Raw genomic sequence first — 23724 nt, 5'->3', positions numbered from 1 at the left:
TATGTTAAAATCTGAAGATGCTTGTAATAGTTGAAAGGGTGAAATTTCATCAGCAGAACGTAATATTAACCCAAACTTTTTATGACATTCAAGTAGCAGAATATGAGAGGTTTGCATAGCTTTTAAAGGAAGCTTCACTTGAGAGTTTTCTGCATAAGTTAGTACTGAAAGGACAAGGAAAACTACAGGAGATGTTATGTTAAATAGTACTTTGGATAAAGGTGTCAACTGCAGGGATATAGAGTATTGAAGAAAGCACTGAAAACGTGCAGCCCAAAAGGTAAACTCAAAGGCTGTTGAATTCTTCACTGGGATAAATAAACCTTCTCAGAATGTATAGGATTTTATAAATACACAGAAAGGTACAAAACCTAGCTCAGGCACATTAACTGGGCTAGCAGAAAGGAACATATCAAAACCAAATGAACACTAACAATGAAAGGGAGATGAAAAGTATGGTGAGAAAATCAAATGAAAAACATTTTAAATTATATTCAAAATGTATTTTTACTTCTTTTCAAGAAAAGTATGCGCTCTCTGACAAAAGCAATATAAAGTACATTGCATTGTTTTGGTTAACTTAAAGTACCATATTCTAGAAAGAGCTACTTATGAAAATGCAGGAGCCATTCTGAGTGCTTCTTAGTGAAAAACACTTAATATTCTCTGCCTCAGATATGGTATTCTTCCATCTCACTCAGGTGAAAGTTGAGAATCCATAAATCATAGAATCATAGAATGGTTAGGGCTGGAAGGGACCTTCAAAGGTCATCTAGTCCAACCCCCCTGCAACAAACAGGGATATCTCCAACTAGATCAGGTTGCTCAGGGCCTCGTCCAACCTGGCCTTGAACGTCTCCAGGGATGGAGCATCCACCACCTCTCTGGGCAACCTGTTCCAGTGTTCTACAACTCTCATGGTAAAAAATTTTTTCCTAATATCCAACCTGAATCTACCTCCCTCTATTTTAAAACCATTACCCCTTGTCCTATCACAACAGGCCCTCCTGAACAGCCTCTCCCCATCTTTCTTGTAGGCCCCCTTGAGGTACTGGAAGACCGCTATAAGGTCACCCCAGAGCCTCCTCTTCTCCAGGCTGAACAGCCCCAACTCTTTCAGCCTGTCCTCATAGGAAAGGTGCTCCAGCCCTCTTATCATATTCCTGGCCCTCCTCTGGACCCTCTCTAACTGGTCCATGTCCTTCTTATGTTGGGGGCTCCAGAACTGGGCGCAGTACTCCAGGTGAGGTCTCACGAGGGCAGAGTAGAGCAGTTTCTGAACAAACTGTATATCCCTTTTTTCCCTTTTCTCCACTTTTGATTTTTTCACACCTGTATCCTTCTGGAAATTCATTCTGGAAAGTGTCATTGAAAAACTTTTTACTAGTTTCCTAAGTAAAAATTCAAGATCTTTCACAGGCTTGTATCAAAATTTTCAGTTTGTAGTATTGTTAAATACTTTCGTCCCCAGGAGCTGATTTATGTACTGTGATTTGCTCCAGCAAATATATTTAAAATACTTCAGTACGTGAAGAATTCCACTCTGGCCACAGGGTTTGCATTTGAAGTTATCATTACATCTAACAATTACACTGAAAGTTAAGAGAATAAGAATTAAATAAACAAACAAATCTCTCTTTTTGTGCTCAATAGACAAACAGCAAATGTGGGTTTGTTTTTGTTCTTTAATTAGCAACTTCAAATAATCGTAGCAATAGTGTTGTTGCAGTGATGATCTAAAGATTGTTGCATAAAGGTAGAATAGAGACTATGCATTTTCTATTAAACAACCAAATTATAAGGAAAAACAAGTAAGCTTTCAGGTGACTTTCACAACCTTTTCAGGTCATCATTCTTGTTACTTTTCCAGAAAACACTGGTGCTGTTGTGACCATTCTGGTAATGGCAATTCTTTTAAATCTTAACAACTATTCGCATAGATATTTTTCTTTCATTTGTTCATGTCCAGTAAACACACAGTAGATTTCAGTTACTTTACTTGCCTGAACAACAAGCTGGTAAATATTTAGTGAGGCCTTTTTTTACTTTTTCATTTTAACAAAAAGCTCTCCAGAAGTCTTGTATTTCTGCCACACAGTAGGAAAAGGAACTACAGTATTTCAATTATTTTAATAAATTGCTGGAGCAGAATCAGCAACAGAATTGTTTTTCCTCTGAGTCTGAATTTACAGTGTATGTGTCATGCCATACCCAACATGAATAAATTGGTGTAATTGCCAATGCTACTTCTCCCTAAGCAGAATCTTTTTATGTGCAGAAGTTGGGGCTGTGCCACACTATATCTTTCTTTCTATTATGAAAGCATATGGTCTTATATTCTTGGTCTTTACTTAAAAATGTGCATTAGTACTTCAACATTTTCATGATCAGGAGCTAGACTGTCTTTCTTAGAGTGACACCAACATGCATAATTAAGGGTTAGATGAAAAGGACTACCATTTGGAAATTTTTTCAAACACATCTATGGGAGGTTAGTACTGTGCTACAGTGCAATATTGTAATATTTTTTAATTAGCTGTATCCTTTTTTCAATTGGAGTACATGTTTTGTTCTGTAATTTAGAAGTCATCAGAAGCTATTGAAAGCAGCAGTTTTTGTATGTTCAGTAATTACAGTTATTTAGAGCCCACTGTGCCTCAGTGGCCTTGCGATATTAAGTTTTTGAATAAAGAGCAAGAAGACAAAACCTCATCATTTTATCCTTAGTGAGTTAACTTTTCTGCTTTCCCTGCTGTGTCTGGCTGAACTCGATTCAAAGATGCAGAGGTGAACAGCCAAGTGAAAATGGGGAACATCAGTCTAGGTCAAAATATTACCCTATGCAATTCAGTTTCAAAGGACATCTATAAGCAGCCATTAAAATTCTAATATCCGAGTCTTTTGACAAAATTTAAAGAGAGGAGCAAATGACCAAACATTAATCAGGTCTCTTGACAAAGGTTAAAGGAGTAGAAAGTGATAATAACTCATCATTGCTATAGTTTTCACATAATCATCTCATGGCCTACCTAAGTTACTGAGCTGTATGTCATCCTGAAGTGCATGGGTAGGGATTGAACCTTTCTTCTCCCTGCTAATAGCTCTTCAAGTTTTAGTAGTGTTAACTATTTGTTTTCACAGTTGTGCCTTGCTGTATTAAAAATTCCAATATGAATAGACGAAAAAAAATTCTGGTTGTGATATTCTCTGAGGTCCTTAAACTAAACCTTATTTTTTCATAGGTCTTGTAATAGACTGGATTTATTGTTGCGTCAGCTTACACTAGGAAAGCCTCTTATTATAATCGCTCTTTAATAGCTCGTAGAGAAAGACCTTTGAGAAAATGTAGACAAACTACAGCACACACCCCATTATTTATGTTTACTTGTCTTAAGGGGGCAGCAGCAGCACACTGTGTACCTAGAGAGCTACATTTGTTTGCTCTGCCTGTGGACAAGACTAAGTGCAACTCTTAATTCAATAGTGGAGCTTAAGTTTGTTGTAACAAGTCTTTACGAAAACAAAGTTCAGTGTTTCAGCCTGATAGTGTTCACTTTTTGACATTTGTTAGAGACATAAACAATTCAATATCATGTTGAAGTACTTGGTATGTGTCACTGTAGTTTAGCTGGACAGGTATAAGGCTGTCACTGTGAGCAGCAGCAATGTATACGTGTTTTCCAAGCATAACTCATCTGGAGTTGCTTTCTGTAGTCATTACTAAGGCCTAGGACACATAATATGGAAATAATAGAACGTAAATTTACTCTGGCACCACTCTTTAAAAGCCACAAGGTTTCTGTATTTTGACATATTGAATTCTGAATGACGCGCAACACAGTTGATCTAACATGTTCTGCATCACTCTCACATTCTCCTCAAGCATGATACTTGATAGCCCTTTGCCTACTTTCTGAAGCCAATATCTGAACAATTAATAATAACAATAATAATTAATAATTATTCATATTTTTTCCTTTATTAATGTATCTTCTTGACTCCATATCCCATCTACTGTATTAAGTCACAAATATTTATTTCCACCCAGGTAAAAAGCATGAAAAGAATGCAATTCCGATCAAACACCTAGAATGAGTCTATGTGAGGAGAATTAGTGTTTTATCATCTTCTCAAAGAAAATAAATTTTTCTTCTGCAAGTGGCTTTATCTGAAAAATCTTCAGATGCATTTAAATACACATACCCGTTACTGAGTAAAGTTTTGTAAATTTGAAACTGCATAGAAATGTGTCTAGAGAAGATTACACCTATATCAATATGTCTCTGCATTTGATGCTGGGAAAAGACATAGTTGATAGCATAGCTAATTTTTACTCTTCAGAAAATTTAGTTCTATTCATCAACTATGCTTTGTATGCAAATAGTGAAGCTGAAAGTAACAACTATGCTGTCTAAAATTTACTGACTAATAACTCAATGATAATGTGACATAATGATCAATAGCAGTTATATTAGAATGGCCGCTAATAGTAAAAAAAAAAACTGTTGAAAGATATGCTTTTCTTGTTTTAAAGAGGCAGTCACCAAATTATTGTGATAATCAGATAAATGTAACACCTTTTTCTATGACTGTCACTGACCAAGAAGGGGGTCTAAAGTTATTCTTTTTTATGTATGTAGGTATTGCATGCAATTGAATATTGCATATTGTTGTCATCTTCATGTATGAAAGTAAATTCCATCCGGTTTTATACCCTGAATAATCTGTATTTTTACAACAATCAGAATTGTAAGGCAAAGGAGAGCAAAGTGTTTATCTTCGCATATCTTCTCTTGTCTGGTGATGCGCCCATTCTGTCCTTGGAAATGGTAGCTGCACCTGCAGGCTTACAGACCTTGGTGGGAAAAAAAAAGCTACACTGCTTTCACATAGAGAATAAAAAAATTAGTCCCATGCAGTAAAAAACTGCAATGGTAGGAAAAAAGCTTTTCGCGGATTAGATATCGTGTGTCCCATCTTCGTTGTGTGAACCTGCTGTACTTCCACAACACAATAGACAGTTTAATTTTAGAGAAGTAGTGAGAAAGAGTGTGTTCCTGAGAGGTGTAGTATGACACTTATGTGGTAAAGAGCATTACTAATACTTGGTGTATGAAAAAAGTTTTCAAAGTGTTGTCCTCTAGACCTTTTACCACCTTCGTTACCCTTCTTTGGACTCACTTCAGCCCTTGAATGTCATTCTTATAGTGACGGGCCCAAAACGGAAGAGTGTTTGAGGTGCAGCTTCACCTACTCTGAATATAGGGGAACGTTCATGTCCCTAGTCCTGCTGGCCACACTATTTCTGATACAAACCAGGATGCTATTGACTTTCTTGGCCACCTGGGCACACTGCTGGCTCATATTCAACTAGATTTTGACCGACACCCCCAGGTGCTTTTCTGTGGAGCACCTGTCCAGTCACTCTTCTTCAAGCCTGTACCGTTGCTTGAGGTTGTTGTCACCCAACCGCAGGACCCGAAACTTAGCCTTGTTGAATCTCATACAGTTGGCCTCAGCCCATTGATCCAGCCTGTCCACATCACTCTGTAGAGCCTTCCTACCCTCAAGCAGATCAACACTCCTGCCCAACTTGGTGTCATCGACAAACTTACTGAGGGTGTACTTGATTCCCTCATCCAGATCACTGATAAAGATATTCAACAGAACTGGCTTCAATGCTGAGCCCTGGGGAATACCATTTTTGACCGTCCACCAACTGGATTTAAATCCATTCACCACAACTCTTTGGGCCCAGCCAGTAAGCCAATTTTTTACCCAGTGAAGAGTACACCCATTCAAGCCATTGTGGTGTGAATATTTATCAGCCCTTCTCTTCCTTGTGAACAATTTCACACACTCAGATTAAATTATTGCTTGCTTGATTCTCAGTAGTGGAGGCTGTGATGCTACCCTACTGTGAGATGTGTGGCACCACAGGAAAGCAGCAACAAGAACTGAAAGATGGCTGCTAGCTTCCTCCGCTCTTGGAGGCTCAATGCAGTGTGTGAAGCCACTTGTTCTTCCTATTATGGCAGTTTCCACCTGTGTGATGGAGCCCTTGCAGGCTAACATGAACGTAGTCATAGGTGGGATTTATTAAAATGTTATTAATGCCACAGAGCCTTGAGCTCTCTTCACAATGATAGCATTCATTGGTGAGTATGCATTGTATGCGCATACAGTAATTCCTATGTACATAGGCATATGGACATACATTCAGATGACACAAAACCGGTGACTGAAGTGTTCCACCATTAGTCATAGTTTATGAGAGATTATAAGGTTGCTTAGTATTTATCAGTGTAGTGTATAAATCTTATCTACTTTATACCATATGAATGCACATATGATATAAAGTACAGCACACAGATAAAACACAGTATGTGCATAAATAAAGATATGCATATATTACCGTCACATCGCCAGTCCTTGATTTGGCATATGACTCTGCTATAAATAAAAGTGTTCTTTATTCATGACAGAGTATCAATGTCTGTCATTTTCTTTCAATGAACTCAAACTAGATTATACTGGGGAAAGGGGTTCAAAAGACAATAACTACATTGCATATGGATTTTATGGCAGCCCTCGTCGATTTGTCTGTTTTGAATGTTGATGAGATTCCTCCCAGATTTCAGAAATCCTTTACTCAGCCTGCAGTCTTCACAGCATTGACATGATAATACTTTGGCTGATATTATGCACTAAACTATATTGTGCATGGGAGTGTGTAATAAAAGGTGATTTTGGCAGCCTTTCTTCTGATATTTTCCGCTTGTATTAATTGTCGTATTGCTCTCTTCTAAATACGTTTTTAAAAATCATTGGAAAACTTACAGTTTAGTTTCCTCCATCCTTATGCTGGGAAAGAAGAATCATGACATGATGGTCTAGTAGATGCACATTACCAAGACAAAAGTATATTTGGGACGTGTTATGTGATTAAGTTAGTTTAAAATACAATAAATGACTCTATGCTGGGAGGAGGGAAAAAGTCAGGGGAAAAGCAGAAGTTGGAGCAGAGGTATCTATTGATTTTACCAGGTAACATACAGATTATGAGATTATGCACTTGCAATGAATACAGCAGAAGTTTTTTGGTGTTAAATCTATATAAGCACAGAGGTCGTGAGCAACGATCTGTGGAAAACTTAAACTGTCTTTGTAGACATGGTGCCTGAAGATTCTGAGCACAGGATGGTCTCTGCTATAGCTGTCTGACCTGATTCATTTATAGCTCTTATATCCTATAATAAATTTAGCTCTGTGTTCTCTTATTTGAGGCAAGAAACCCCACAACCAATACATGAAAAGGTTCTTATTTTAGAGTAAACGTGTTTTCATTTATCATGGAAAGTGTTTGCTGTTCTTTGTAAAGAGATAACAAAACTGTAAAGGTGTAGCAAATCTGATGGTTTCAGTCTGATCATCCCTGCTTCACATACTGACAGTGATCAGAACATACCGCTTCAAGCTTTTTTCATCCTTCCAGTTCACATGATCTCAGTGAATTATTTGATATACCATTAACAACTCTATAAACAGCAACAGACTGAGGAAAACAGGGTGTCTTAAGGCTGGCCTTAGGCACTAGAAAACAGGCAGCTACTTGAGTCAGAAGGCTGCTGAGAGCAGCAAAAGGCCTGTTGTGTCAATGTCGGTGGAAATACTGAGAAATACTTAAGGTAAAAATACACTGAATACCACCCCCCCCCCCACTATTGCTAGTGAGAAAGGAGTCAGAATACATTGGGGATGGAGACTGGAGGGACCAAAAAGACAATCATTTTAACTAACTACCGCCTTTTGTAAACCTCTTTGTCTCAAAAAACAACATGCTGTTGTGCTAAGGATTTTGTCCTCATCCTCACATATGGATTTCACTGTGCCTACCCTGCTGAGAAGCTCTAGACAGCTTTCAAGCTCAGAAATCTACATGTGAGATTTTAAAGCCCTCTAAAAGTAATCCTCAGAAGTTGCATTTGCAACAGCAGTAGAAGTTTGGTTTAGTTCTGGGGTTTTTTTGGTGGTGTTTTTTTGTTTTTGTTTTTGTTTTTGTAACACCGCACCCCCCCTCCATGCCTGTAGATTGAATTTTGCTTTTAATTTTTAACGTGGATAATACTGCTTTGAAAAAAAATCCCTAACATGAAAGCTATCCCTGTATCTCCAAATATAGCAAATGTTTAGGCTGCCAGAGAGTACAAAATTGTTCTGAATCATTCCTAGAACCTGACAGCAGACACTAAAGGCACATGTGAAATGTCAGGGTGACAGAATGGGGCTGTGCAAAGAATGCACTCCCTCAAATAAAAAAACCCTGCACACAGCTGATGGAAACAATAAAGCATATGAAATTGCCCATGAGAATGCCAAGACACTTCAAATCTGCACAGAGGAAGGATGACTTAGCAGTAAAATAAATACAGCTCTCTTTTACTTCAGTAGTTTGGACAGTCTATGTTATAGGTTGTGTCAAAGACAGTCTACGGGGGAAACCTTCAACTTCAAGAAGGTCACGAAGTTAAACTGCTCACCATGCTGATTCAGCACAGTGGCATTTATCAAAGCACACAGGGTTCTCCTACAGCAAAGGAAGCCTTCCTGGGTATCAGGAGAAATCTTGCATTTTTTTTTGTTTCCTGCAGGCTCCTGGGTTTTCATGCCAGGAAGGGCATCTGCAGAAGCTGGCTAATGAATTTGGCAAACCATGGGAAGTGACAAGGAGAGTGATTTATCTCCTTCTAACCTATTTGTAGGAGATCTTTGCCCAAATGTTTATAGTAAAAAGGTCAGAGTAATGTTTTTAAAGCTTGGGTTAAAAAATAACAACAACAACAAAAGAAACAAGAAAAGAAAGAAAAGAAGAAAAATTGCAAAACAAACTGAGAAATGTAAGGATCAAGAATTGAAAACCACAACGCATTTTACCTTTTTTTCCACCAAGGACAATATTCAAATCAGTGTTTTGAAAATCCAAACTTCATAGGCTGCAGTTTAGTGTTGTTTGTTTTTGTTCCCTTATAGAAAGTAATGGCAGTAATATGAGAAATTTCTCACTTTCTTTCCTACAATTGCTTTTACTTTGAATAGCCAATACAATCTTATAGTAGAAAGTGTGATTTAATTTGGGATAGTTTGATTTCCTATTTGATTCCCTATAAACAGCTTTGCATGAAAGCTCAGTTTATGAACTTCGTAATTTATCATTCTGGAAGCTTTAAATTTATGTATTAAGAATAAATCTATGATAAAACTTTGAAGGTAACAGCTTTTATTATATTAACAGGACACAAATAATATACACAAGCTTTCAGGGTCTAATTGTACTACCCCTTCTCTGATGTTCACCATATGTTGTATTTGAGATACTATCAGTAAAGCGAGGGGAATTTTTAAGATCTTAAGCTCATGCAAAGAAGTCTGAAAATCACCACTGTAAATGGGGCTTATAAAACACATGATACTTCTCAAGGACATTTCCTATCATATGGATAGCAAGATCAGAGGTCTTAAGCCAGACAAACATCAATATACTGACTGCTTTTCACCCAAATAAAATCCATATCCATGTGGAGCGGTTTCTGTTTCTGAACAGATCATGAAGGCACTGTCATGCCCTCCTCTCCTTCCATCCAGACCCCGTGCAAACAAACATTCTCTTTGACTTTTGAGGAATGTGAATTTACCTTTCAGTTCACAAATGCGCAAAAAATTATTGTAATTTTTACCTGCAAACTCCAAAATAATAATCAGACAGGGACAGAAACCACAGCTCTGCATCTGGACTGTCATGTAACTCAGTGGCTCTTTTAGTAATACAAATTTAATGATCCAGTAATTTAATTTCATTCATCCCCATACTTTTTTTCTACTGACAGTAATTTTGGTAATATGCAAGATGAAGTTACCATTTCTAATTTAAAAAAAACGTATTCTTCATAATGCCATGCATGGGACAATGGGAAAGGAAGGAAATCACTTACGCAAGAAGCAGAAGGACCTCAATTAGGTAAACTCATATTAGGTATTCAAAAGATATGTGTCATAAGCAAAATAAAACACTAAGACAAAAACAAGTCTTGGTAAAAGTTTTGTGTTTTGGAAAACTGTCATAAATCACAAAAAATTGCAGCCCTAGTTCCAGAATTCTTGAGAGAGATTGTATATCTATAATAAAGTCAAAGAAGTACCTACTAGTTTAGGATTATTACGAGAGTAAGAAAACATGCGTTCTTAAACAATTCATTATCAAAAGTATCATGTTGGAGGGAGGAGGTGGGGAATTACATACTTTAAAAATAAAGACTTTTATAATGAAGCTATGGCTATCAGATCCCGTATCTCATGAGATGCATTGATCTGTTGTCCATGTGTTTCACAGGTGGTTTACACACATGCAACAGAGTTGATCTATGTGGGATGCCGTAAACTAGTGTACCTGTGTAAAAATAATTCTGCAGAGTCTGTGTAGGTGTGTGATACTTCCACGACACTTTGAATCTAAGGAGCTTATAATTCAGACCATATGTTTATCAGATACAGATCCAACATATAAGTCCTCCTAATAGGCCCACATCTTCCCAAACTCACTTAACTTGTATTACTTACTGCAAGTGCAGATATTTCCATTTGGAAAAACAAAGCAGAAGTAAACAATCCTTTAGAAGAAAATATGCACAGAAACCTTTGAGGAGTATGAGAAACAAGAAATATGTTTTCCTCGTTCATCATATCAAGTGGAGTTGGCCCCCTAATATGACATTTTTATTTTTTAATATGCTTAAAATAGTTTACACTACTCTCTGCACTGTTTCTGAAGCTTTCTGAAGCTTACAAAGATACTACTGCAACACTATGTACAGTTATCACTGCTAAAGGGTGTGTATTCAGCCGTGACTAACATATTATTAAGGAAATGATAGAAGTTACTAAGCTAAGTCACTCTAATTTAGACTGATATGTTTGCTGCTTATTGAAGTGTTCTTGAGTACACATTTCTGACTAGCAATCTGTCTTCCAAAACCAGTAAGTGGCCTCACCTTAAAATGTTTTAGTTCACCCCCTTGCCAAAACTTAAAGGCATTCAATGTGGTAGGGATTATAGGAAACAAGAGCTACACTTGGACATGTAAGTGTTGCTCTGGAGTCTGATTTCTCTTTGTCTAGAGTTATCTTTGTGATATGTGGAATTTCATTCAAGCTCAGCCTTTTCACTGGTGGCCACAACTTGTACATTTTTCATTTTGTCAGCTCCTCATTTGATCCCAAGAGCTGTAACTTGCAAGACAGCCTGAGTGCTTGCAGCAGCTGATGTCAACAGTACAATGTTCTGATGATATAAGATACTATGCAATGTGAAGTGTCCAAAGGCTACTTTTTATGTTAGGTTCAAATATGCCACTAATAGCTGTGAAATGCACGAGTATGATATGACTACTTACCATGAAAGCTATTCCCATATATTTGAGAATGCCTTGCAGCAATATTTCATGGAAGGTAGGCAAATCAGTGAAGACTTTTTCACAGAAAGACTTAACAAGGCAAAGCACTATGGGATATATATATACATCCTGGCTGCAGGCTTCCTAGATAGGGCAGTGTGGCAAAGTCATATCTGAGCTTGTGATCTCTCTTAGGATAAACAATGTAGATGTAGCCTGCGTGTAAAACAGGAAGTATGATGATAAATTAATTAATCTTTTCTATGTTTTGTCTAATTAATAATACCTGTACTTACACTGCTTTGGTAGTGAATTTTATGGAGAAACTTGTGAGGAAATTGATAATTCAATATGCAACACTGTAGTGCAGCAAATATGCCCAGGGCCACATAGTGAACGAAGATAAGAAAACAAATCATTGCAATAGGGTTCATTAAGTGAGCATTGAACTATGAATGAGGCAAGGAAATATAGTATGCGATTATGAAATTAAAGATTGTATTGTTGTGTATTTACACAAGGGTTCTATTACTGTTTCTGCAATAACTGCCAGCTATTGTCTACCATGACCACATCTAAAACGGTTATTTTCAGCTTTCTTGGAGGGCAAAACTGTACTCTTGCAATGTACTTGAAAAATTAGTTCTTACATAATAATAAAAAAAATTTACATTGTAAAATTACTCTTATGTTCTTCCCATTTCAAAATAACATGCTATTTATGGGTTTAAAGCGCAAGTGCCCACCAGTGCGAAAAGTCCTGGAGGTGGATCACAAAATTTGAGTGTCAGGGACCACTGAAAAATTTGTCATGCTAAAAAAGACTTTTGCTTTCCCTCTGTCTGTATAATTTTGCTAAGCAAAAGTTCGGTATCCTCAGAAATCTGACCCAGCTTTAAAAACTGCAGATTTTTACAAATCCAACTTGACTACTTGATGTCATGAACATGAGGCCTGTGCAGTTCGTTTGGCCTTTTTCAGTTCCTCTCTGCTAACATTTGTGTTAACTAGGTCATCTTCAAATTAGAATTTCTTCTGTGGACTAGATGAATTTCAGTTAGTTCTCTGAACCAAAAACGGAAGGTCTACCAGTCAATTAAATCAAGAGCTGGATTGACAAAGATTGTTCCCACTTCACTATGAAGAATATACTTGCCTTTAAGAATGGTGGTAAGAAATACAAAATGTCTTTGACCTCCATCCTCTGTCAAGCTGATTATGCAAATTTTTTGCCCTTTAGTAAAGTGCTTTCCCTCTGAAAACAAGCTGATATTCTAACCAGATAAACATATTTGATTGACCGATAAATCTGTTAAACTGTCACTCAGAATTATTTGGAGGTTAATTAGAGAAGTACATCAGGAGATTTTTTTTTTCTGTACCAAATGAAACAAACTTCCTTTAAAGGTTAAGTCTACTAGATCAAATATCACTTTTCCAGTCTCGAAATAGCTCTGAGTTTTCACACTCTGGAGGTGACTATTTTTTTATTCAGGACTGTAAACAAATAAATGTGGTTATAAATAATAACTCGTCGCCTGACTGATTCAGATTTTCCTTTGTATGGTTTGGTAGACAATTTCAGAACAATTTGATTTAAATGGTCACTGGTGATCAGTGCTTTCTGAGTCATGGTTATATCTCATGCGACTGATGAAGATACTGAGCAAAAGGAAAATATGCATTGGACATATTTTATTGATTGGAGACTTTATTCATATTTTGGAAAAATTACAACAAGCAGCACTTTTCTTGTATGAACTAGAGAACAGAAACTTGCTTTTCCCACCTTTCTGTCAAACAGTATTAGTTTAACATCAAACTTAATCACTCAGCAGCATTTTTTGCTATTTTTGCTTTTCAAGGAACAGTGTCTTCATCCAGGTATTTTAACTTGTCTAGAAAAGAACATGCAGAAAACCAAACTGCACTTGAATTTGTAGAAAACATACTCAACATAAAATTAACACAAACTGGAAACTAAGATGTTAAGAAACCCATTCCACTTACAATGCCAGTGTTAGGTATGACAGTTTCCTACAGGATGTTCCAGACAATGGCTAGCTCAGCCAAACATGCACAGTTCCCAAGAATATTTTGTAAGGAAGTTCTACATTCAGATAAAACTTTGCTGCTTATTTGAGATACATAATTACTGACTTAATATATACATAACTGAAGGATTTTGAGTAATTCTCACAGAATAGAGTTACATTGATTTTGAATTGATCTTATAAGCAGTTCAGTGCCCTCATCTCCTAAAGTCTTTAGCCTTCCATAAGTTGCAGGAATATCTCTTTGGTCATGCTTTATACTTCTGTCAAAGATAAAGACAGCTGAATTGTTTAAAGCAAGGAATAAAAGAAATGAAGTTTACACTTATTTTTTTGTATGCTCTTCATAAGTAAGTCTCAACTTATAGAAGACTTTGTTATTCAGAAAAAAACCTCTTAAAATTTCATGTGATTAGGTGTCCTTGTTATACTGTATTTTTAAACTATTAATGCCACCCATATCTTTGGTTATTTATGATGTGGTCACAGAATGGTTGAGGCTGGAATGGACCTCTGAAGTTCATCAGGTTCAACTTCTTGCCTAAGCAGGACCATCTACAGCTAGGTGCCCAGGATCATGTCCAGGTGGCTTTCAATATGTCTGAGAATGGAGATTCCACCATCTGTCTGGGCAACCTGTGCCAGTGCTCTGTCACAGCGAAAACATATTTCCTGATATTCAGAAGAAATCTCCTGTGTTTCAGTTTGTGCACACTGCCTTTGATCCTGTCACTGAGCACCACTGAAAAAGTCCTGGTTCCATCTTCTTTGTACCCTCCCTTCAGGTATTTCCATACATTGGTAAGTTCCTCCTGAACATCTTTTCCAGGCTGAATAGTCTCAGCTCTCTCAGCCTTTCCTCTTAGAAGAAACACTCCAGTTCCTTCAACATCGTTGTAGCCCTTCATTGGACTCTCTTCAGTGTGTCCATGTCTCTCTTGTACTGGTAAGCCCTGAACTGGACACAATGCTCCAGGTGGGCCTCACCAGGGCTGAGTAGAGGAGAAGGATCCCTGCTGGCTACACTCCTCTTAAGGCAGCCCAGGACATCATTAACCTTCTTTGCTGCAAGGGTACATTACTGACTCAAGTGATCAGTCATGTAAATCACATTTTTATCATATCGAGAAATTTATTAAAAAGGAAAAAGAAAATTAAAGAGATTTCTAGAAAATTGACTGAAACTGTATCTGTTAAGAAATGCCATGGGAAAACAGCATGAAAACAACTTAGAAACTTTCATTATGTGCAAACTTCTTGAAGAACAAAAATCATTGTTATATTTTGCAATTTACAGTTTGTGAAAGACTACTGAAAAGAGTTTTGATGTTGCCCCAGAAAACTAGTTACTTTTGTGAACAGTAATGCTTGCAAGTAGTTATTTAGGACTCTCTTTCCCACCCCTCATCAACAACTTCCTTCTGCTGATAGCCATCAGTTCTCTGAAAATAAAACATATTCTTTTATAGAGGGAATGAATTGTAAGGAAAAAAATAAAGTCCACAGCACACATAATAGCTTAATAAGTGCAGTGGAAATGGAAAGTGTGACATCACTCAAGGAAAAAAAAAAAAGATATAACCCTTCATTTCCTTCCTTTGCTTTACACTTGCCAACAAGATTGAAATGTTGCTGGGAGCTCTCTGCAAGTTGGAGATGTGCATTCCACTGCCTGGCTCTACCCAGTCCAGTCCCATCCCTAGAGCAGTGAGTGGGTTTATTCCCAAACTTTGTTCTGTGTGATGAGTCAATCACCATGTCAGCTCTTTAAGCTCCTCATCCACTCCAAAATCCTGATCATTACTCCATCCAAACCTTTCACGTTGACAGAAGGCAGCCAGGCCTTAGATCACTTCCCTTCTTGCCTGTGATCCACTGATAGGACACGGGGAAATGGGTTTAAGTTGAAGGAGAACAGATTTAGATTAGATCTTGGGAAGAAATTCTTCAGTACGAGGGTGGTAAACTTTGGAATAAATTGCCCAGAGAAGTTGTGGATGCCCCCTCCCTGGAGGTGTTCAAGGCCAGGTTGGACGGAGCCTTGAGTAGCCTGATCTAGTTGAGAGGCATCCCTGCCCATGACAGGGAGGTTGGATTAGATGATCTCTGAGGTCCCTTCCAGCTTATGCCATTTTATGATTCTGTGATTCTATGATCCTGAAATTGCAGGCGCAGCCTGTTGCACACAGTGGTGGGTCTGCAGGTCTTGGTCCATCAGCTCCTGCCCATCTCAGGGACCTTTACTGATACCTGGAGGTCCCCTCCACAGCTCCACCAGTCCTCACCCCACCACACAGCAATGCTTCTTCAGCACTCAAACACAGAGGAAAAGAGCTGTTGCTGCAAGGGATAACCGCCTCCATTTTTTAATTAAGAGTTGGTGGTTTGGTGGGCCAAACTGTGGTGTTTAAGTCAAGAAGAGCTTAAAATTTCAAGGAGTCATGGACCAAGAAATGGTCCTAAATATTAAATGCCTAACAGCAAAGCTGAGCTGTTATATTTCAGAATTTTCTGCAGAAAATTAAAACTGACCATTATAAAAAATTTTGCATTTACTATTTTTTACAAAACCTGTTAACTCTAGTGATACAAATGATATCTTTTCATTAGCACTGGTTCCTACATTTTTAATAGTTTTGCTGCCCACAATTTCAAAAGATTAATGCTTATTATATAGAATTACATTGTAGAAAAAAGCAATATTTAATATGTTCTTGTAGTCAATTGACTATAACAATTTTCCGTTTTCAAGAGGAAAACCAAAAGGAAGAACACACATTTAAAATCTCTCTAAACTACAACTAGAGTTTCCGAAAACCTCAAAAAAAGGAACGAAGAGCTGTTTATCAAAAATTATATTTATACCAACAAATGCCTGCGTGCAAGCATGCACACGTGTGCATGTACATATGACAAGTAAAACAAAGTCAAACAACAAAGAAAAGTTATGACAGTGCCTGTAAGTTAAGGTTTTTAGTCTTCATACTAATATCCTCAATCTCCTAGATTAGTTTAGATTTTCCATTATGTACTGCAATGTTGTTTCATGATGAAAAGTGGATACAGAGGATCAGTACTGTCCCAACTGTTTTGCATCAGAGAAAATGCATTCCTACAAGAAGCTTGTGTCACATATTTGAATGGAAAGACTGTATTTCTCATCCATATGTATGCTCAGCAAACTCAGTCTTTTGCTCTTCCCTTTGAAAATGTGCCACACAGGCTTTCCATGGGAGGAGAAATTTAAGAATCATTCTGTGATTAAGAACATTTAAAAACATGTAAGAATTAAAAACACAACAATTTTATCTGAAAATCATTCTGACTTAGGAAACGGAACTGGTAGTTGATTAGCTGAATGGATACATACATACACATGTGTATGCATGTGTATATGTGCCTACTTATACAAATATAGATGTATCTATAGAAATATGCTTGTATGTGTAGACCTGTGTCTACTCCTATGTCTCTGTGTATTAAGAGAGAGCGAGCTATTTGTTGACTGCTTATAATTCCTTGCTTACTACAGTTCACTGTTTTTAGTCCTTCAGTGCTGTCACTGTTTTTAGTCCTTCAGTGCTGTCACAGTAGAACTACTGCTACGCAACTGAAGGGATGTGCTTTTGGAGCTATCCTTACATTGTCACTCCAGTGGTATGCTTTAATAGTGGCTCACATTACGTGGCCATTCTTACCCTCGGGCAGTTCTTTGTAGGAACACTTCTCTGCACCATTTTTAAGTGTAAATGCCTCCCCACTTAGGTGGACCATGCTAATCTCCTAATCTCTCTCTTTCAAGCATTCTACAGGTTTTAAACACTTGTTCTCTACAAGGTAAGATCTATTTCAGTTAACCGTGATTTAAATGCTCAGTTCTATTACTAGTTTCTCTGTGGACTCTATTAACTGCCTTACAGACTTCATACTCTCACAATACGTGTTTAACGAAAGTTTTAATGTTTTGAGGAGAAATTTAAGGCATGGTTTAAGTAATTCACTAAAAGTCATGTGGGATAAATGTGTCAAAAAGGTGCTATGCCCCTACTACCTGGTCATTATTCAGTGCCTTGATCAATACACAGTCTTCTGGTGAGTGATACGTGGCCTGGATCCAGCAAGCAACAGAATTATTCAGATGCTTAAAATTGTGCATAAGATGAAGTACATTGCCAGATCAAAGGTACCACGTGCTTACCAATTTATGGACAGAATAATAGGGAGGGTAGGTATGAGTCAAGGAGAAAAGAAAATCTTAATGGCGAGGTGTGATATGTGTGATCCTGAGTGTGATATGATAATTGATCTTGAATCATTAAGGGTAAGAAAGAGTTACAGCTAAATTAATTGTAGAAGACCTACTGCTTGAGATTTTTTTCTTTTTTTTTTCTGTTGAGATCAGTGAACTTTCAGTTACAATTTTAGACATATATATTATTCTTACACAATTAAATTTTATTGTGCAATTTATATCCCCTATGCAAGTGGTATAAATCTCTATCTTATTCTCTTGGAAAGTAGAGTTAATTAAATTTATAGTAAAGAAAGAATTAATTTATCTTAATTGTTGCAACTTAGTGTTAGAGACTGATATTAATGGCATAGACATGAATGGAAACCAAAACATTTGCAGAAAATAGAACATATTAGTAGATGTGGCTCCACAGTCCGTCCCAGTGGTGCTGGGAAAGCTTCACAGTGTAGAAGAAAAGTCCTGTCACAACTGTTCCAGCTCTGCCATCTTCACCGTCGTATGGATTTTTCCCTGACCTCAATTCAATAAGATATTGCCAGGTTGAGAGTAATGCAGGACATAAGCTTTGTAATAAACTTTGAGAAACAGTTTTTGTTTAAAATTAAAATTAAAGCACAAAAGTTAATATTTTTTTTTCAAATCCCTATAAAGTGCTGCTAAACCCTATTTGAATCTCATTGAACTTGATTGAAAATAACATATAGACTAAAAAAAAAGGAAAGAGGCCAGATTTTCAACTTGTTTAAACTGGAATATTTGATATTTTACAAAACTGTATTATACAAATATAATTTAGTGTCTTTCCTCCCTTGTGAAATCCAGACTACTGTTTTGCATAACCTAGAATTAAAAAAGGACAGTTTTGATGTTTTTTTAATGGCTTTTCAAAATTAATTACAGTGAACAGAAGTTACTTATACTAAGCAACAAATTTACATACTTTTCCTTCAAAATAATGATGATAATGGTAATGAGGACAATAATTAATTATGTGTTTAATAACATATAAATGATGCTGACTTGTAATTTAGTAGTAAACAAAGTGAAATAAGTAGAATTTGAGATAGGTAGATCCATTGATAAGAGGATGGTTTTGAGCTGGGATATTCAGAAAAAAACTTATTACCTCAGTAATATTTGATGGCATTGGACAGATTAATATTTTTGTACGGTGCTATTTTGTGTGTTTTCCTGACAAGCAATGAAATAAAGGAAACTTATTATGAAAAATAAATAGATAAATATCTTACCAGTAGCTAAGAAACTCAAATTGAGGAAATTTAGATGACAAAGTTTGTTGATTAATTGCTATCAAGCCAATGAACTTGAACAAAACGTACCAGATATCCTTTTTTTTTTATTTTTTTTTTTCTGTTGGAGTCAATCTTACTTTACTTCTTTTTTTAAAAAAAAAAAAAACCAAACAAACAGATATATGTATTGAAATACCATTAACAAGATAAGCAATGCATTGAAATGAGATTATAACAACTAAAAAATATTTTTCTTATCCTGAATTTTTTAACGACATCAAGTTAACATTTTGGAGCTGAAGTCAACCAAGACAGGCAGGGTCTGAACACTACTGCTGAGACTAAAGGGTTGCAGCTCTAAACAAAATCTATTACTTTACAGATTACGATAGCTAAAAACTTACAGGGATTTTGTTGGGTCAAATTTTCCCATGAGTTTAAGTTTAACAAAAATCTGAAATATAATCATAGAATCATAGAATCATAGAATGGTTAGGGCTGGAAGGGACCTTCAAAGGTCATCTAGTCCAACCCCCCTGCAAGGAACAGGGATATCTCCAACTAGATCAGGTTGCTCAGGGCCTCATCCAACCGGGCCTTGAACATCTCCAGGGATGGAGCATCAACCACCTCTCTGGGCAACCTGTTCCAGTGTTCTACCACTCTCATAGTAAAAAATTTTTTCCTAATATCCAACCTGAACCTACCTCCCTCTATTTTAAAACCATTACCCCTTGTCCTATCATAACTGGCCCTCCTGAACAGCCTCTCCCCATCTTTCCTGTAGGCCCCCTTGAGGTACTGGAAGAATGTTAATGTTTTATATATATTTTTAATTTTTGAAAAAAGTCCCTTAACACAAACATTTTCTTGCATTGTTTTCAACATGGAAGTCAATATTATGTGAGGGCATGAATATTTAAATACCAAATGTAGTATGAAACTGGTCAGTTTAAGGAAATTTTCTCCCAGAGTTCTTAATATGAAACAGTAGCTGTATGTAGGTTCCAGTTACTGTATCCTTATCTGGGTCATATAAATTTATCACTAAAAAGAGATTACATATGCAGAGATCTTTGCTATAAAATCCTAAAGTGGGATTAGACTCCAATCTTGTTGACTTGTACATAAGGCATACTTTTCATTAAATTCATATGGTATTAATAATTTGTCAAGATGTGGTTTAAAACTGTTCAACTAATTCGAAGCAATTAAAGTGAAGTTTTATTATATTACCACTATTAACAAATATTACCTTATTGGAAGGCTTTTAAGAGATTATTCAGTTCAATTACCGCCTGTAAAACATGTCATGTTGACAGTGCAATTTTACAGAGACAAGGCAACATACACATGGTGAGATACTTGCCAAATTCTTCAGCAGAGGAATCCAAAAGTGTGGAAGCTTTAGAGCATGGAAATGAATACACAGAAAAATAGTGAGAGAGAGTGCAAGACATAAGACACCAGAAAAAAAAAAGAAAAATAACAAGACATGAAGAAGATACTGAAACTTCTTTTTTTCTCTTTTTGGCTTATTGGTCCATTTTCTGCTCTTTGTTAATATTTCCACATACAAATCAGACACCTGGACACTTAAAAGGCATTCTAGGAACCATTTTAACTGATGAGTTTCCAATATCTGCATACAAAATAATGGAAAAAAGAATGAACAAATACATTCAAAAACTGAGACTTTGCGTGTATACCTACAAGTTCAGAGATACATGCTTTCCGTGAAAAGAAATTTCCTGTTTAGAGAATATCTTCATTCAGGAGCTTAAATAATATGATCTCATCACTCAGTAATGTTTGAAATGGTGACGCCATTTACACAACAGGATTAGAACAGAGCAAACACTAGCCCATCATCGGGAAAGACTTTCATTTTATGAATGACGGCATAGGCTGAAAGAAATTATTGTACTGAATTACATGTCTGAAAACATGTACCAGAGATGACATCTTTAATATTACTGAAATAGTCTTCAGCTCTTTTTCTCCCATTAGTCATCTTTCCTACTTGTGCTTCATAATTCACAGGATGATGATAATCTTGATTCATAGTGACCATTGCTCAGGAAGAGTTTGACTAGATCAGCTTTCAAAGGGTACAAAGCAGTCCTAAAGTTATGTACTGCATTTTTTTTTTTAATTTAGCGAATGCCCTCTATTAGTTTGATTTAATTTTTTAAAATGTAACTATGTAAAACTGGATGTGATTACAAAAAGAGCATAATTTTAGGAAACTCTGGATGTCTTCAGCTCTTACTGACATCTGAAAATTACATCACTCATTTGAATGCATAATCCTAAATATTTGACTCTGGAAATCTGAGCTTAAATTAACATAAATAAGATTTAGCATATGTTATGTCTGAATCTAAACTGTCATTCTGTGTGAAGAAAACAGCATCTTAAAATGTGATTGTCTGTCTTTTAAGAAGGTGTATTAAAGCTTTAAGATTCCACATGTCCCACTAGAATGTACTTGTAGAAATAATTCTTTGCACGTCAGTCTGTGCATGGCTAACATACATGAACTGTGATGCTATGCATAAATCATGAAATCGTATTATTGTGCATGTAAATGGTTGGTAGGACTTTAATGGCAATTATAATATTAATTTTTGCCCCTTTCATTTTTGTATCTGTAATTTTGTACCCAAATTTTAGGAAAAAATCACATTTAAAGGTAAGGCTCTTAACATACTTAATCACTCAAACACCATCTTCTAATACCATTCAAAACTGTACAAAAAACAATTGTAGAATGTATATAGCTAGACATATTTAATACCTGAATAGTGATGAATTTTCCTCACCTGTTACCAACACTGCCCAATTTGGTGTATCTTGCCTGCTGATAAAGTCTCACTAGGTTGGTGAAGAGCTGTCATTTTATGTAAGTGGGACTTCTCAAGCGTCAAATTTTTAAGAACCTGATGTTTAAACAGAAACCTATGCTGAAGTGTTGATGGAGTCAGACTGAAAATATAATAAATAAGATATGTTTTTATACAGACATAGAAGTCCTGGACAAAACAACATATTATGTACATTCAGGCCAGTTGCTTCACTGTTTCCCAGTGATTTGTCTATTGTTTTTATTTTCTCTATCAGAAATACCCAACTTCTGATTTACATATTTTCAGAAAATGTTTGATTCAGTTGTAGAAATCAATGTTACTTTCTTAACCACAAATTGTTTGACCCATTTTAAATTAAACTCACGGTGAAATTTTTCGTAGGAAAAAGAGAGATAACATTTGCTAGAAAAATTATTTCAGGTATGTAATAATACATCTGATCAAACAGAAAGAACGGAGAGCAAGAGAGAAACTGCAGAATAAAAATAGAGTTGTGGTCAGGGCTTCTCTTCACTACCTGGGTAGTTCATTCTTGAAGGTTCTTTCAGTGTGATTGGCCTAGAATTAGCTTCTTGCACCCGTTTTAAAGTGTCCTAGAGTTCACCAGGCCTGCCTACACAGTATCAAAAATGGAATAACCTGAAGCAAACCTACAATCCAAAGAAGTTTTGCAGAATAACAAAGCAGGCTTTTTTAACTCTAAGTGGTAACATCTCTTGTCTGTGTTATGTAAAACTACCTGATGCAAGAGACCTGACCTCTTATCCATTAACATCTAAATTATTTACCTTTCTTGAGTAAGTACCCTACTCTACTGTACCTGTAAGATTTAGAAACTGTAGGCTCCAAAGAGATGCAGATAGAGTGAGAGATGGTGAGCTGCTTAGCGACAAACAGAGAACATGACAATGCCATTGCTTATTTCCCATCAAACATGTATTTGCTGTTCCTTGGAATGAGTTTCTGAACTGACTGGTAGCACCAAATTGGGTACAAGATGAGAATTTCAGCAGCCTGGGAAGGTTCCTGGGAAAAAAAGTCCCCTTTGCAAAAACTGTCTATGAAATCAGATGCCATGGCTTCATCTTTCCTTGTTCTTTCTCTTCCTCCTTCATTTGGTCATTTCGCTTTATTTTCTCTCCACAAAACCACTTCATCTGCTGCTTCCAGAATACCACACAGCCATATGGCTGTTCAGTGGTTATCCGATGCTAAAATTATTTTCCAAGTCAGTAACCTGCTTCCTCATGTGCAAAAATCCCTCTGTATACAGTATCCTCTCAGCATCCTGCTTCAGGTCGCTACCATGCAGAGATATATCAGCTTACCGATTTCCTCCAGAGCATACTCAAAGCGCTGCTTCAGAAAACTCATAATACGCAAAACCAAGAATTCATCTGTCAGTCCTTCCTGGAGGCTGCTTCAGTTCTCCATGTTTCTTTCCTACACTCTTATGCCTCTTAATCTCCCCACTCCATAATCACGTGAATATGAATGAGCAACATTTTTTGTTCAGCCTTATGCTCATGATTTACTCTCTGTGGTCCTGACCTTGACACTTCCTTAGACCTAGCTAAGGCTCTCTCTAGGGATGAGTGCTGCTACTTCTACTCTGCATTTTTCCTTTTCTACTGGCCCCTTAGCCTGAGTCTGCTTCTCCCCTGGGGAAGGCTAGACATGCCTATCTGTAGATAAAGCAGTTAGCCTCTTCAGCCAGGAGTAGCATTCAAATATACATGGCTTCCATACTCACAAGTAGATGTATTAGAACTGGTTTCTTCTTACAGAATTCATGCACATTTTAACATGTTAAAAGAAATTTACCATTGTCCACTATAAAATATT

This window comes from Tauraco erythrolophus, chromosome Z (assembly GCF_009769465.1).
Source record: "Tauraco erythrolophus isolate bTauEry1 chromosome Z, bTauEry1.pri, whole genome shotgun sequence".
Lineage (NCBI taxonomy): Eukaryota > Metazoa > Chordata > Aves > Musophagiformes > Musophagidae > Tauraco > Tauraco erythrolophus.
This window is presented reverse-complemented; position numbering follows the sequence as displayed.